General features: G+C 36.0%; 1 long non-coding RNA gene across 1 annotated transcript in view; it reads right to left on the bottom strand.

Moving 5' to 3' along the window:
* Nucleotides 1-7522: 7522 nt before the first annotated feature.
* LOC114044676 overlaps nt 7523-15790 on the bottom strand; it is a 15142-nt gene continuing 6874 nt past the window's right edge. Inside the window, exon 3 of the long non-coding RNA XR_003569275.1 lies at nt 7523-8164. This is a non-coding gene — a long non-coding RNA (uncharacterized LOC114044676). The remainder of the gene's footprint in view (nt 8165-15790) is intronic.

Below are 15790 nucleotides of genomic sequence, written 5' to 3'. Positions count from 1 at the left end.
AAGCCCAGCACAATGCCTGACACACAGTACATGCTCCATAAGCATTTATCAAACTGAGTCATAGGAGGATCCTCTCACAAAACTATTTTTTCTCTGAGAAAACTGCAAGGTAGATGTGCAAGGTAGATTTTTTTGAAGAGCATTATACCAACAAGTTTGCTGCATCAAAGCTCTAATCTGATGTTTCCTCATGGTATGGAGATGACTTTGAATTCTTGAAATATGGCAGAAAGACCCAGGCTCTAGCAGGCCCAACCAAACTGAAAAGGCCTTGAGTGTAGGCCTAACAATGTGTTTCTGCTGTCTGAGGAACAGGCGAGCTAAATTCAGAGATGATTCTCACCATGTTGGCTACAGGGTGACAAAATTTTTAGCCACAGTAACTCTTGAATATCATGTAACAAGGCATAGAAGGGATTCCATCAATGTCACTGAAGAGAATACCTGCAATGATGAAATCATTGATCTTTAAAGGAATGAAATAATAAAGGACTGACATATTTGAGTGAGTAATTCCACATCAGAATAACCTAAAGCCCAGAAAAGAACGTGAGAATGAGCACCTATTGAGGCTACCAGAAAATTTAAAAATAGGTGACTGAGGGGAAAAGTAAAGGTGGAATATATCCAGAGTAGCAGGACTATTATACATACATACAAATACATGCACGTAGCCCTGGACTTCTAAGCAACCAAGCAATCAACCAATCAACATTTATTAAGAATCTACTATGCACTATGTGTTCTTTCTTGTAATACTCTGAAAGATGGCATGTCCAACAACAGTGTTTTACCCAATGCTGTGACATACATGATTTAGAAGTGATATATGGGGAAAAATATATATAAATATATCTATATATATATTTACATATTTAATATACATATTTATATTATATATATATTCTAAATCTGTGATTTAGAAGTGATATATGGGGGGAAAGCAACTACCTTAGGAAAACACCAAAACTAGACAATGCAGTAATATTTACTAGGTATAATGCTCTCTCTGCTTTGAATCCTTTTGAGGTCACTGCCCAAATATCCATAATTATAGAAATTCCCTCTATGTTTAAAATATCTATTAAAACTCTCACCATCCTGCTGCTGATACCCTTTATAAAAAGCAATCACTGGTGTATCTCAAGAAATTGCAATGTTTTCTGCTCTACTGCTTCAAAGCCAGCAGAGTAAACACATGCTAAGTACGAAATTCTATTTCCAGAGCTATGCTGACATCATTGATTATTGTTTTGCATAAACAAGGAAATATCTATTAGGGCTGTGTACTGAGGCCAAATATTAGATTCAAGAGCTGGGGTGGGGGTGGGGGGAATAATATAAACCATCAGTCTTCAAAAACAGTTTCTCCCACTGCTGCCTCATCACCAAAAATTAATGCAAAACCAACATTGTGTGTATTATTCTAGAATATAAAAATTATTCTAGAAGAATAATATTATAAATTGTTTTTCTGTAGGTAAGCCTGTTGTTATTGTTATTTGATGAACCATTGTAAAGTGAACTCAAAGAACTTGCATTCTACCACATTAAGATTAGTTAAGTTCCTTCTAAATTCAATTGTTCATTTTCTGGGTCTTCACTGGAATTTTAAATTAGGGATGAGTGAGTCTGCATTTGGAGATCACCTCACATCCTGAACTTCATAGTGTTTGAATTCAACAAAACTCAAAACACATTTTGCCAAAGAACTTTTCCTCCTCTTTCAAACTTTGAATACATGTGATTTCAAAGGCTATTTAATTCATGTGTTTCTGATTCATTTACACTTAACTCAGCAAAAGGTTATGTCATATGAGTGAGTTAATATCCAAGACATTTTATGAGGTTTGGTTTTATAAGCCTCTTTGAGAGTCTCTACATTAAAACAGGAAGTCACATTCAGCATTCCTAAAAACCTGCTTCCCAAAAATTAAAATTTGGTTTGAGTCTAGTCTACTCTTGGAAAAAAATATTTCTATTCCTCCACTTAATTACATTTCATCCATGTTTCTTACAGTTTCTCAGGCCCATATGCAGCTACAATGTAAATAAACACCATATAGTCCATCTCAGTTTTTTCCCTATCCCTTTCCTCTTCCCTCCCTTTCCCTATTCCCTCCCTTTCTCTATTCCCCTTCAGATTCTTTTCTTCCCTTCCCAGCTCCACACATCACCACTGAGGAAGTCTCCAAAGTTTAATGAATAGATGTTTTTATATATATATATAATATATGTATGTATGTGTGTATATATATGTATATATATAGTTATAGTTTTATATATTTATATATATATACATATATATATATATACACATACATATATTTCCTTTTCCCTCTAGCTATGCCAATCTTTATCAGTCTGGGTGTACATCTAATAAACACAGAAATTTTAAAATTCTCCCAATTAGGACTCAGTGAATTCAGTTCAACTCAATTTCAACAAACATTTATTAACCTACTATGTACAAGATATTATCTCAGACACTAGGGATACAAAGGTAAAAATAAAACAATCCCACCTGCCATCAGGGAGCTTACATTCTTCTGGAGGGACACAATTACATAAATAAATAAAAAGAATATACAGAAGAATATAAAATAACTTCAAGGAGGAAAGCATGTTACTAACAGGAAAAACCTGCAGTCGGAGATGGCACCTGACCTGTGCCTTGAAGAAAGCCTGAGAAAATATGTGGTACAGAGGAAAGAACATTGAACATTGACCCAGTTGTGGTACAGAATAGACATCATATGTAACTCTTAAGAGAGAAGGACAGACCAAAGATATGAACCAGGGTAAACACAAATTCAAAACCTGAGTGGGTATGAATCAGACAATCTAATGAACATTTTAGTATGAAGTAGCCAAGTACGATCCATAAAAAAATTTTGGAGACACTAATGGACTTCTAAATTACATAAATTTTAAAGAAGACAGTGTCCTTAATGAGCTAAAAATCATGGGTCATAGTCAGGTGTTTTTTATTATTATTATTATTATCTTTATATGAAATATCCACAAGCTGGCTTTTCTCTTCCAGTTAGTGTACTTTGGGGTCAATTCTCCCACCATCAACTAGTGTGTACTCAGAGAATACATACTAATTTCAATATTAACCTAAGCAAAGCATAATTACTAAGTAAATCTGTTGGGGATTTGGAGGGAGAAATACTGTTCTAAAGCCCATTGTAAATGAATGTTGAAAGTACTTGGTGTTCATAAGAAAATTAGAAGACCAAGGAATAGTCTACCTGTAAGATCTATGGGGGGGGGGGGGAAGAATTCATGAGCAAACAAAAGATAGAGAGCATTACAAAATGTAAAATAGATAATTTTGATTATATTAAGTTAAAAAGCTTTTAAACAAACAAAACCAATGCAAGCAAGATTAGAAGAAAAACAGAAAGATAGGAAACAATCTTTAGGGCAAGTGTTTCTGATAAAGGCCTCATTTCTCAAATATATAGAGAACTGAGTCAAATCTACAAGAATACAAGTCATTCCCCAATTTATAAAAGGTCAAAAAACATGAATAGGCAGTTTTCAGATGAAAAAATCAAAGCTATCTATAGGCATATGAAGAAGTGCTCTAAATCACTTTTGATTAAAGAAATGAAAATTAAAACAACTCTGAGGTACCACTTCACACCTATCAGATTGGCTAATATGACAGGAAAGGAAAATGATAAATGCTAGAGACAATGTAGGAAAATTGGGACACTAATGCACTGTTGGCGGAGTTGTGAACTGATCCAACCATGCTGGAGAGCAAATTGGAACTATTTCCAAAGGGCAACCAAATTGTGCATACCCTTTGATCCACCACTCATTTTACTATGTCTGTATCCCAAAGAGATTACAAAAAAGAGGAAAGGACCTACATGAAAAATTTTTATAGCAGTTCTTTTTGTGGTGGCAAAACATTGGAAACTGAGGGGATGCCCATCAATTAGGGAATGGCTGAACAAGCTATGGTATAGGAATGGAATGGAATTGCACTATTGTGCAACAAGAAATGATGAACAGGCAGATTTTAGAAAAATCTGGAAAGTCTTGTATGAACTGATGCAAAGTGAAATGAGCAGAACCTGGAAAACATTGTACACTGCAACATTGTATAGTGATCAACTATGAATGACTCAGCTGTTCTCTACAACACAATGATCCAAGACAAGTACAAAGGACTCATGAAGGAAAATGCTATCCACATCCAGATAAAGAACTGATGGACTCTGAATGCAGATCAAAGCGTATTTTTTCTACTTTATTCTTTTTTGTGTTTTTTTCTTCCCTTTGATCTATTTCTTCTTGCACAATTGTGACCAATAAGGAAATATGTTTTACATGATAGCATATATATATATATATATAAAACCTATATCAAATTGCCTACCATTTTCAGAAAAGGGGAGGAGAGAGGAGGGAGAAAATCGGAACTCAAAATCTTGTAAAAATGAATACTAAAAATTGTCTTGACATGTAATTGGGGAAAAAAATATTATTAAAAAATTTTTAAAAGAAATTACCTGGTGTTTTGCATAATCCATGGCATACTGTTCGTCATCATTACTGTGGATAATTGAGATTCATCTTTGTATACTGTGGATAATTGAGATTCATCTATGTAGAAATTACTGCACTTGGGGATTCCTTTATCTTTTCCTATAGGGAAAGATTTGTAATAGAATAGAGGACTTTCAAGCATCCCTGATGAAAAGACCGGAACTGAGTGAAAACTTTGAAATGTAAACAAAGGAGGCAAGAGAAAATTTAAAAGGTAAATATATTTGAGAAATTGGAAGTAGCAAAATGATGACATGCTTATATCCTCATAGAATGAGAGAAGTGCTCCCATCAGAATCTAAACATCAATAATTATAGATACAGGTAAATAATACAAATACTGGACCAGGATTTGGGTATGCTTAGTTTTGTTGGTTTTAAGAAAGGAAAGAAATGGATGTGGAAATGAGAGAGAGCAGTATAAGACAGAAAATGGAGTTGGAAAAGGAATAATAACAAGCAAAACAAATCTTAGTTTTGGCTAGTTAATCATAAAGAAGGATTATAGAATGTAAGAAATAGAAATTGAGGTTGATTTTTTTTGGTGGAGGGAAGAGGCACAAAGGAGTAGGAACAGGTAATTTCAATTATATATTACTAATATTGTTCTAATTCATTCTCTTTCTCCACCCCTTTCCTTTTGATGAAGAAATGGTAGGTAGTGAAGAGGGGAAAGTATAAGAAATCATGATAGAAGAAAATACACAATAAGAACTACAAGAGTTGATGTAAATGGGTTGAATTGACCCATAAAATAGAGGAATGTAGTAGAATGAATTAGAAAGAAGACTCCAATAATATGTTGTTTATGAAAAATGCATTTGCAACATAAGTGTTCACAAAGAATTAAATGAAGGCTGGGGCATAATTTATTATTCTTTAGGCAAGTTTTTAAAAAGCAGGGGTAATAATCATGATTTTGGACAACACCATAGGAAAAGAAGAATTAGTCTTAGTTAAAAAGGATAAGCAGGAAAACATGTTGTTTGTACTTCATTCTCAAAGTGGAACCGTGACATCACCAATGACATCATCTTGACTTGTACACAAATTGGATTTAAGTGAGGCAGAGCTATGTAAAGTCATCAGCCTCACTCTGTCTTCCAGAGTCCAGCAGAAAAACTATATTATACTTAAAGGCATCATAGATAATCAAATAGTATCAATGCTTCATATATATGAATCAAAGGGCATAGCATTTGAGTTTTTTAAGGAAAAGTTTATCAAATTACAGGAAGAAATAGTCAGCAAAAACCAAAATAATTGATCACCTCAATGTGCTCCCTTTTCAGACCTAAGCAAATCTTTAAAAATATAAATAATTTCCATAGTGAATATCAACGCAAAATATTGAATAAGATGTTTAAAAGGGGTGATTTTTTTAAAATGATACACTAACCAGATTGGATTTGTATCAAGAAATTATCTTAGAATCTTAGAAAGAAATCTTAGAAGACTTACATGAACTGATACAGAATGAAAAGAGCAGAACCAGGAGACCACACCAATGTAAATGTAAGAAATTTTAAATGACTTAAGAATTCTGAACAATGCAATGAATGACCAAATACAACTACAGAAGAGTGATGGGGAAGTATGTCTCCTAAGTCATGGGAGATGATGGACCGTGGGTGTAAAATAAGACATGCATTTTCAGGTATCACCAATATACCACCAATTTGTTTTGCTTAACTATACTGATTTGTCACAAGGATACAGTGTTGGAAGAGCAGCAGAAATGTTGGAGGGAGAGTGGAAGGTAATGACAGTAATGCAAAAAAGAAGAAGAAGAAGAAAGTAAAGAAGACTATCAATAAAGCTAAAAATACACAGAAGAGAATAGAAGTTCAGAAGATAACACAGACATGCAGAGCAAAGCAGTATTATTATATTAAATTGTTGTTTGTCTTTGTTCTTGAAGAGGACCATGATATCAGGAAGATGATGCCATGACTTGCAAGTGAATTGGATTTAAGTGAGGGAGGGCTGTACAAGGTCATCAGCCTCACTTTCTCCTCTGGAGCCATCTGGGTCCAGTGCCAAGATATACATTAGGAAAACTGGAAATGGCCCCCATGTTAAATTATATGCAAACATACAGTATGTATTTTTTTCCAAACATGCATGCAATAGATTAATGGCTTCAGATATGATTTCTATTTCAATTTTGGAATTCAAATAGACATCAGGCATTTAGTCTATCCCATACCTGAAAAAGTATCTGCTCCTGAATATACCAGACAAATAGTCATTCTGTCTTTGCTTAAAGACCTCACATAAAACAAATGATACTCTACCCTGAGGCAATCTATTCCAGTTCTGAACAGTTCTAATTGTTAGAAAGGGTTTTTTTTCCTTATAGTAAGCCTAAATTTTCTTCTTTTCAATTTCCACCTTTTTCTCCTATTTCTTCCCCACTTAGGAAACACAGCCACAAAACCAAATTCTGACCTATTGGAAGAACAAATTGGGTGACAAATTTAAAACTATGACTGGTTAACTCAGTTGTCATTGGGTTGATCTCCATATGGACCACTTTTCATTGCTCTGCTCCGTTCCCAAGTTTGACTCCTTAATCTTGATAAAGGTGTGTTAAAGGTATGCCATTGGTCACTGAAAGAACCTCAGGTAAAAAAAAATCTTAAACTCTTGGAAAAAAGAATCAATGTTCTTTGAAAAAAATAAACTTTTGCCATTACCTTATATTTACCTTGCAGCTATCTTATATGAATATTGTTGTTTGCATATTAACTCCCCCATTAGAATGTAAATTCTTTGAGGGTAGGAACCATGTTTTTGCCTCTGGCACAGTGCCTGGAAAATAGTAGATGTTTAATACATATTTGTTGACTGACTGTTTATTGACTTGACTCACTGTTCAATGAGTAAAACAATGTTATGATGAATTCAAAGTGTATTGTTATTTATAAGAATTAATGTACATACAAAAATATAAGATGAATATTTCTTGAAATTTTATTGAGTTTTTTTACATCCCAATGTGCTAATGAGGGGAAAGGAAACTGAAAAGTGACAGGTTTCCTCTCCCATCATTGCTCAAACAGAATAGAATGCTTCAGAAATAAGTTTCTCAGAAGAACTGTTCAATTTCTGTAATATATGTTTTTACAAAATGATGTTAGTCCAGATACACTGTAGGAAAAGAGTTTTACTATAAATTCATAATCCTATGGCTACAGTGCTGGGAATCCATCTTCTTGCTCTTCAGTGGGATGTTCATCTGATCCTCTTAGATTGTCTTTGAAAAACTTTTGCCAGACAACTGGAGTTGTCAAACATGTCCATTTAGTTTCCCAAAATCATTCACAGGTGATCAATTTCAGTGTGTAGTTATCAGCATTGGCAAGTCTGTACAGGGCAAATAAAACAGCTATTTCATCTATATCCAAATAAATACAGTTATTAGTAACTTGAGAATAGATGGGCTTCAACTTGAAGGAACTTAGTCAAGTGTGCGAAAAAGGAAAGAACATTGGATGTGAAGTCAGAAGACCTGATTTCCAGGCCAAGCTCATCCACTTCCTAGTCACATGACCTGGGACAAGGCATCCTCTCTGAGTATGAGCTTCCTCATCTGTGAAATAGAAAGAAACAGATTATCTACTTTGGGGGTAATCATCAAGATCAAAGAGCTGGTGAGTTGCAGATCTGAAAAGCCTCAGGTGTCATACCATTCAACAATCCTTTATCAAGCATCTAATATGGGGATTGGATGCGGATATAAAGCAGAAACAAAAACAGGTCTTGTTCTCAATAGGCAGACATTCAACATTACTGTTTGATGTAACAACCCTCTATCCCAGGAACAAAGAGCATCCTTTAGAGCCTAATGGGCCCCACCTTTGGACTTGCACCTGGTTCAGTCCTGTGGTAGCCTGTCCCCGAAGGGAGTGGTTGAGATTTTTCTTGTTGCCTCTAGTTCATTACATTCCTACCCAGAACTCCAGGCAAAGTTTCTTAAAGCTTAGGTTTGGCTCATGGCTATCATATCCCCCAAAGGGATGAATAAACTCCCTTCTAATAATAATAATTAATAATAGTAGCTAGAATTTCTATGGCATTTTAAGATTTGGGAAAAAAACACTCTATGTATGTCATCTCATTTGATCCTCTATGAGATAGATACTACTGTTGTTCCAATTTTACAGATGAGGAAACTAAGGTAGGAAGTGGTTAAGTAACTTGCCCAGGGTTACACAGCTTGTAAGTATCTGAGATAGAATTCAAACTCTGGTATTCTTGAGTCCAAGCCCAGTGCTCTATCCACTATGCCACCTAGCTGCCTAGAAAGGTACTCAATGTACAAAGTAGATCAGGTATCAGAGAGCTATTTATTTCCTCCACCACAAAAGAAATGCTGAAAATACAAGATTCATATGCATGCATTGACAAACACTCAAAGCAGGAAAGAATAACCCATAACCTCTATTATACTTAAAACACTATAATGTGGAACTACTGAAGAAGAATTTACCTTCATCTCAGCTTTGTACTGTCTAAGCAATTCATCCAAGGTCCCTATCTTCTCCAAGCCACAGACATGTCATGGAATCCCTCTGAGAAGTTCCTTTCAGAATGGAGAGGGAAGAAATAGTCATGATGCTGGAGAAAAGTTCCCAGCAAGTGGCTTTTGGCAGAAGAATGAGTAGTGAAGAAAATGGTGACAGTGATAGAAATAGTGGTCATAATACTCAAGATACCAAATAACGAAAAGAAGAGTTTTAATCTGCTAGTGGGCAGGAGGTAGAATGAGATTATGAAAAGGCAGAACAGAACTACTTGATGGGGGTGGGAGACAAGGAGGAGATATTAGTTGGGAAAGAAATGTTGGCTTTTTTTTATCCTGCTCTCCATTCCCTCTCTCCAGTATTCTTTCTTTATTCTTTGCCTCTCTTTTTCCCCCTCAAACTCTACCTTTCCCTATTTTTTCCTGTTTCCTTCATCTTTTTGTTCTCCTTCCCATTCTTTTGACTCTCTTCCTCTCCCTTTCCTCTAACCACTTTTCCCCTTATTGAACAATAATATGGAAGAATTGGTTTTATTATTTCTTGTATTTGTCAAATAAATTTTTATATTCCCTTCCAATGATAAAACTTTAAAAAATTATTTTTACTTATTTCATTAAACATTTCTCATTTACGTGTAAAAAATTTCTTTTTGTTTTTTTGTTTGTTTGTTTTGGCAAGGCAATTGGGGTTAAGTGACTTGCCCAGGGTCACACACCAATGAGTGTTATGTGTCTGAGGCTGGATTTGAACTTTGGTCCTACTGACTCCAGGGCCAGTGCTCTATCCACTGCTGCTCCCATGTAAAAAAAATTTTAACAATCTTTTTTTAAAATTCTGAGTTCCAAATTCTCTACCTCTCTCCTATCCCTCCTCCTTCCTTGAGAAGACAAGCAACTTGATAGATGATAAAGCTTTATTCAATTTATACAAGAAATAATAAAAGAATTCTTTAGTTCCATATTATCACACACAAATGAGTTGAACATTTTGTTTCTCTCTCTCAAAAAGAAGCAGTTTAATATAATGATAAGAACATTGGGTTTCTACTCCGGAGCCTAGATTCAAATCCCAGTTTGGACATTTGATACCTGTGGGACTTCAGTTAAGTCATGTCGTATTTCTGGGCCTACATTTCCCATCTGAAAAATGAGAGGGTTGGACTGTATCAGAAGCATCAAATGCATGGCCCAGGGTCCACATGGAGCCCATACCACTATTGAGTACAGCCTGCACCAGATTAAAATGCAATTGGGGAAATAGTTAACAAAATGAATAAAAATACAATGAAACATTGATAATATTGCATTTTAAAACTAAGTCAGTATGTGACCCACAGAGATCCTTCTGTATGGATTAGTGGTCCCAATTTCTACTTGAGTTGATCCTATAGGACTAGTTGACCTCTGAGGTCTCTTTTAGGTCTAAGGCCATAAGAACATGATTAGGTGACCTCTTAGATCCTTGGGGCTCTAAATCCTATGATTGCCACCATCAAAAAACCCTGAAGTAGGTTGCACTTTACTTTTAAGTGTTACTCATTGAATTTTCCTCTTTGGATTCAAGAGCCTCAATAGAAAATAGGTTCTCCATCCTGGCACAGAACATGCTCATAGATTTCCCCCATTTCATTCAGAAATAGTTATTAAGTGCTTACTGCATTCAGAATACAGTGCTAGACACTGCTAACAAATACAGCATCAATATTGTCATGTATTTACTACAAATAACAAAAATGTGAATAGGAATCATTTGGTTATTCCTTTTTGCACCTCACATTAAAGTTTATAGCTAATTTTATGCTTCTTCTAGAAGACTATCTTTTCCTTTATGTTCTCCAAACATTTTTTAAGCAAACCCCAAATATGTTTGATTCTTGATTTCAGATTTTATCCAAAAGATCAGGAAACAGCAAATAAACAATCTCGACTAAAATTTCAAGCCTAAGGATGCCCTGCATCTCTGGCTACCTATAGCACTTTTTTTGAAGATGAGAAAGATTAAAATGGTCTGGAAAACCCTTGACAGAACTGAAATTCCTCATGCACATACATGTTTGGGTTTTATTTTGTTTCGTTTTAATAAATAAGTACTAGCTTCTATGGTAAATGTCTACCATGATTCTTTGATGGACTTTTCTAACAAACCAACCAAAGCTACTTAATGGTCACTCTGAGTTTGTGGGAAGAACCTCAAAATATTTATTTTGGAGTTCCTCAAAAACTATAAAATGAAAATTATGAGTAAATAGCATGGTTCACTCGAAAGGGTGCTGGACTTTCAGTCAAATGACCTAAGTTTAAATGCTAACTCTAGCACTATCTGTGTGACCTTGGACCAATTACTTTACCTTTACCACTTTACATCGGATCTTCATTGTCTTCATCTAGAAAACGAGGTGTTTGGACTAGATAACCTTTAAGTTTTATTACAGCTCTAAACTTATGAGCATATGATCCTATAAAAGCTATCTGAAGAAGTTGGCTGGGGATTAAAGTTTAAGTAAAATTCATGAAGTTTGAGATTTCTCTCACCCACTAATTTTGAAGAGTACAGAGATAACTATCAAAATAGAGAGAGGATTTTTTTTTGAAAGAACACCCACAAATGACAAAACATTAAAATGGTCTAAGCATTTCAAATAATAGGACCTATTTTTGCCTAGCTAATGTTCTTAGTCATAGACTATATCCATCCTTACTTCAGGGATGTGTGATTTCATCACAATCTTTTCTGCAATATAGTGAATGAGTAGTTTAAAGAGTTGCTTTGGGGTAAAAAATTCTTACTTCTAATTCTGTAGTGATGAACTTTACACAAAGGATATTCTTTCACCAGGCCCATAACCAAAGCCTTTACAGTGTGATAATCAGTCAACAAGCATTTATTGAGCACTTACTATGTGCCTTAAAGAGCTTGTGCTCCATTGGCATAAGCTTTAGGAACAGAGGATCATTTCTCAAGCATGAGAAGACATCAGACTAAGACTTTAGTGGAGTAAAAAAAAAACCAACTAAATAATGGGTAATTATAATCACTAGTTATACTTACATATAACTCAGATTAAACCCATAGGTGCAAGTAAATCACCTTCACTTGAAAAAAGTCTACATGACTCCATATTCAACACTTTATCCATTATAACATATTCACTAAGTTGCAAAATCTTACTTCTACCTCCAACAAAATATCATTCTCATATGTCCCTTTCTCTCCAGATATTATTTTAGTCCAATTATGACCACTCTTACGCATGGTTGAGTAAGACTACAGACAGATCAATGATGCTAAGTAACTAGAAGACCAGTGATTTCAATGGAGTCAGTAGTTGTGTTGAAAAAGACCAAGTACCAAGTATTGAACTTGTTGTGAAGGAGGGAAAATGAATTAGAAGTCTGGATGAAAACAAGGATCCGGACAGGAATAAGTAAGATTTAGAGGAGAAAAGATGACTGCTACATGATGGTAGGAAAGGGAGGGTGTGAAAGTGGCACAAGGAAGCAAGGCTGGCCTAATTCCTCCTCCTGGCCTGTACATCAGTGGCTCTGAGAGAAGGAGCAACCAGTGTTAGAGAGGGTTCTAAGAGATGTGATGTCTTCAAGAGAAAATTCAGTTTCAGGGAGAATCTGAAGATAAAAAAGAATATGAGAGCAAAAGACCTAGGATGAATGGGAATTTATTTTAAAACGAAGAAGGGTTCCAGAGGGCAGAAGAAATTAGAAGGTCCCTGGATAAGGATAAGAATGGTAGGGAAAGGTAGTGGAGAAAAAGAGGCTTTGAAGGCACAGAGAAGGCAAGCTGGCCCAACCGAGACAGGCTTATCTGATATTGTCATAGGGGTCAAAGGGTGGTCTACCAGGGCTTCTTAAACTTTTTCCACTTGAGACCCTTTCAGTGCTTCTTAAACTGACCCCATACAGGGTCATGACTCATATTTTAAGAAGTGCTGGATACTACCCCCTACTCCATTGACCTCTACCATCAATCACCTTGATCCCTCCTTATTTTTTCCCAGAGCTATCTTCCCTCCACCCAACCCCAACTCCCACAGGAATATAAGCTGATCAAAGCCCATAAGGCATGAGAAACAGGCAACACCATCTACGGACCACATCAGGGAGCAAGATGCACCTCTCTAGGATTAAGTCCTGGCTGCCACACCCTAGTTACAACTCTAATCTATGCCTAAAAATATGCTCAGGTCTCTTTTATGCTAGGAAAAAAAATCCTTCTTTTATTCTGTCATCTCCTTCAGCTATCTCTCTTACACTTCACTGATAAGCTTCTAGAAAAATGAAGTCTACTCAGTACAATTTTTTTTTTCTCATAGTTCAGTCACTTCCTAACCCCTTGCCATTTGGTTTCCAGTTTCACTTCTCTCCTCAAGTTGATCTCTAAAAATTACCTCTTAATTCTCAAACCAAATGGACTTTTCCCAATTTCTCATTCTCTTAGACTTTCGTGAAGTACTTGACACTACTGACTACCTCTCATCCTACATATTCTTTCTTTTGCTTCTATAGCATTGGTCTCTGCAAATTTCTTTCCTGCTCATCTGACCAGTCTTCCTTCTCTCACTCACTATTTTGAATGACCCTGTAAGACTATATCCTCTCTTCTCTTCCCTTTCCAAAGTCTCTCCATTGTGACCTTGTCCACTCCTAAGGCAGATGACTCCCACATCAAAATGTCCATGTAATTCCTGCCTCCCCAAATCTAAATGACCATATAATCTCTCCTCTGGGCTCCGGTCCCACATCTTTAATAACCTGCTGGACGTCTCCACACAGATTTTACAACAGCACTGATATTCAACAAGTGCAAAATGAAAAGCTTCCTTCCATAAACTGAGCCTTCTTCTCAATTTTGCTATGTCTGTTAATGATATTACCAATTTCCCAAGCATCTAGTCTCAAAAATGCTGTCACCTTTGACTCTTCCTTCTCCCTCAGCATTTACCTTCAATCAGTTGCCAAGTTATCTCAATTGTAATATCTCTCCCACATTCAACCTCTTCTGTACTGAGGCTACCATCATTGCTCTAGTTTGAACATACATTACTCCTCATCTGGTCTATTATAAGAGCTTCCCGATTGATTTCCCTACTTCTAGGTTCTGTCCTCTCCAACACATCCTTCAAACTGCCAAAATCATCTTCTAAACATGCGATCTGACCATGTCACCCCTGCTTGAAAACCTTAATAGCTACAGAAAAGAATATAAATCCCTGCATTGAATTAAGGCCCTCCACAATATGGCTCCCATTTAACTTTCCAACCTTATTTCATATACTCTACATTGCAACTGTGCTGCCTCCTCCCCCCACCTCCCTTTGCTTTCTTGTCTCCATGTATCTGCACTAGTTATCCCCTATGCCTTGCATGAACTCCAATTGCATCTCTGATCTTTTGGTCTTCCCTTCTGAGTACTACATTTTAGGAAAGGCACTGAAAACCTAGAAAATATCCATAAGAAGAAAACCAGGGTGGTGAAGGGTTCATGCCATATAAAGATAATTTGAAAAAAAAGTGATGGTGTCAGGCCCAGAAAAGATGGAAATAACAAGGAAGTAAATTTGAGCTTAATATAAGGCCAAACTTCCTAACAATTAGAGTTATCAAAAAAAATGGAATGGGCTGCCTCTGGAAGCAGTGAGTACCCCTCAGCAAAGGTCCTTATGTCTAAAGAATACTTTTTATGTATAAAGCGGACTAGACGGCTTCTGATGTACTTTCTAACTTTGAAATTTTATATATAACTTATTCTTCCTTCAAGGCTCAGGTCAGATGCCACCTTTTCTATGATCTTGCCTGATCCCCAGCTGAGATTGATTCCCACCTCCTCAAATTTTCCTAGAGTACTTGGTCTGAATTTTTCCTATTACTTCCCTATCATATTCTACCATATTGGAGTGCTATTATACTCTGTCCCTAATTGGGTTATAAATTTCCTGTCATTAGGAACTGTTATTTTTCATCATTTTGTCTCCAGGACCTAGCATAATGCTTTGCATAGTGTAGGCACTTAATAAATGTTTCTTGAATTTTTAATTTCTAATTCAGAAAGCCCTTACAGATTTATGGTGGAAGAAGGGCCTGTATCACTGAAATAAAACAGACTTGGAAGAGTAAGTATAGGTGTTTGACAACCAAGATAAGAACTAAACAAAAAAGTGAAGCAGATGAAATCTGTTGCTCATGTCTACTCCTGCTACTCTCCTCTACCTTTGATTTCCCCTGCAAGAAGATGCCTAGGGCTGTAATGTTGATAGCAAACCAGGGTGCTCTGCTCCAACCTGGCCTCACCAGTCAGTGTGCTATCTTCCTAACCTGCCATCCCATCTACCCTCTTCAAAACTGACATGTCCTTTCTCCTACTTCCTTAATCTCTTTCTTTTTTAACTTCTGTTTTATTTTACTGTTGTAGTGTCTGGCACATAGTAAGCACTTAATAATGCTTATTACCTTCCTCCTTTCTCTCCTTTTCAATGACTGAACATCAATTTTCTCTTGCACCTATCTCCTTACATTGAAAAGAAAAAGGAGGAGAAGAAGGAGAAAGAGAAGGAGAAGGAGGAGAAGAAGAAGGAGAAGAAGAAGAAGAAGGAGAAGAAGAAGAAGAAGAAGGAGGAGGAGGAGGAGAAGAAGAAAGAAGAAGAAGAAGAAGAAGAAGAAGAAGAAGAAGAAGAAGAAGAA

The sequence above is a fragment of the Vombatus ursinus genome, unplaced genomic scaffold (genome assembly GCF_900497805.2).
Source record: "Vombatus ursinus unplaced genomic scaffold, bare-nosed wombat genome assembly UNPS02014774.1, whole genome shotgun sequence".
NCBI lineage: Eukaryota > Metazoa > Chordata > Mammalia > Diprotodontia > Vombatidae > Vombatus > Vombatus ursinus.
This window is presented reverse-complemented; position numbering and strand designations above follow the sequence as displayed.